General features: G+C 44.7%; 1 pseudogene; it reads right to left on the bottom strand.

The window, feature by feature from the left end:
• On the bottom strand, positions 1-1,002 carry LOC120586564 (olfactory receptor 2A5-like; annotated as a pseudogene).
• Positions 1,003-2,025: the final 1,023 nt, after the last annotated feature.

Below are 2,025 nucleotides of genomic sequence, written 5' to 3'. Positions count from 1 at the left end.
TTAGGTCTGGTTGTGGCCTTCTGTGCTCCAGTGGCCTCCCTCAGAAACCCTTCCCCAGCCTGTTAACTTGAGGAAAGCCTTCTTCACATCTTTGTTTCTGAGGCTATAGATGATGGGGTTGAGAAAGGCAGACATGACATTGTAGAACAGAGCCAGTTTCTTGTCCTGCTCTGGGGAGGCATTGGCCCAAGGCTTCATGTGCATAAACAAGGCAGGTTCACAGAACATGGTTACCATGGTGAAGTGGGAGGCACAGGTGGAGAAAGCCTTGAGTCGACCCTGGGTCGAAGAGATTCTTAAGATGGTGGCAAAGATGCGAATATAAGAGGTCAGAATGAAGGAAAGGGATACCAGGAGAAAGATGAAGCCCAGAATAAAATCAATTCAGTCATTGATGGAGGTGTCTGCACAGGCCAATTTTAAACAGCAGAAATCTCACAGAAGAAGTGATTGATCTCATTGGGGCCACAGTAAGGCGGGCGCATTGTGAAGACATCGTGGACTAGAGAACAGCTGGCATCTCACAATCCACAAAAGACCACCATAGCCCCACACAGCCATGGGCTCATGATAACCTTGGACCTAAGTAGGTTGCAGATAGCTAAATACCTATCATAGGCCATGACAGAGCCCTCAGTGATGCCCAGCACCAGAAAGATGTACATCTGGGTCGCACATCCAATGTAGGAGATAGTTTTCTTTTGGCAGACCAGATGCACCAACATCTGGGGCACAGCGGTGGTAACATAACTGATGTCTGGCATGGAGAGGACTCTGAGGAAGAAGTACATGGGTGTGTGGAGGCGGAAGTCCAGGTGAATCAAAGTGACAATGAGCCCATTGTCAGCAAATATAGAGGGTAGAGGAAGGGAAAGATGTTGAAGAGGATTATATTAATTTTTGAATCCCTGGAGAAAACCAGAAGAACGAACTCAGACACAGCGCTGTGGTTCTCCCAGGAAAAATATTTCATTCTTCTTCAGCTGCAGAAAGAGAAATAGACCTGCTCATGGCCAAGCCTAGCCTCGTGTTCAAGGAACATGGTCATCCAGTGGTTATTTGGATCCTACTAAGGAATAATACCAGTTCAAAGATAAAGGTCTAAGTGGGGTGAAGCTAAATTTGAGAAGGGGAGGGAAACCTTCATGGAAATTTCTGTTTCTCTGCCCCACATCTTTTTCCAAGACCTCCATGGTTTTATTTCATTCTGTCTATCAGCTCCCGCAAAGCCATCTGCTTTCCTTCCCTTCAGGAGCTACCAACACATAGTGCATTGCTTGCGGGCTCTTTTCTCCTAGTCCTGGCTGAAGAATGAGACGATGAAGATTTGAAGCTCTCCTCCCTTTTATCTGGAGACAAGCAGTAAGAACACTTTCCTTTGAGGCTTTAAACATCTAATTACTCTAGTTATATAGACAGGGTGAGTCAGATATGTGGAGAAGATATATAACTCCAGAAACCTTAAAAGTATTTAGAAAGTTTTACCCAGGTCTGTGTATCTTGAATCTTTTGGCCTTCTGGAAGCTTCCTCACATCTGATTTTCTTTTAGGTGGTGTCTTTCACTGCTCTGCCTTTTCCTGGCCTTACCCATAACTAAAGGAAAGGGTCTTCGTGCTTGACCCTAAAGCTATAAGTGAGGCAGAATAACAGCTGTATTTTTTTTCTTTTTTGCTTGAAGACAGGTTTGGCATCTCTAAGTCCTTTCAGCCTGGTGGGAATACTTCTTCCAATGGTAAGCTTTTCTTTAGAGTCCCTTTCTCTCTTGGACCTGAGATTTGTGATAGCCAGTGAGCCCCAGTTAAAGACTGTGCTTGGGTTTAATTTATTTCTTCACAGTTAGCACTGATTCTGTGATGCCATAGAACGCGGTGTATTCTAGTGCAGGAGCATGGAATTTGGAATTAGAGGACTTGAGTTCAAGTCTTAGTACTTCTACTCTGGTCCTGTTCAAGCAATGAAACCTCTTTGACGCTCAATTTCCCAGGGAGAGATCCCATGAGAAGCAATACATGATATGTGTGAAG

Source organism: Pteropus medius, unplaced genomic scaffold, assembly GCF_902729225.1.
Source record: "Pteropus medius unplaced genomic scaffold, Ma_sr-lr_union100, whole genome shotgun sequence".
Taxonomy (NCBI): Eukaryota; Metazoa; Chordata; class Mammalia; order Chiroptera; family Pteropodidae; genus Pteropus; species Pteropus medius.
Note: the sequence above shows the minus strand (reverse complement) of the source record. Positions and strands in the feature narration are given on the sequence as shown.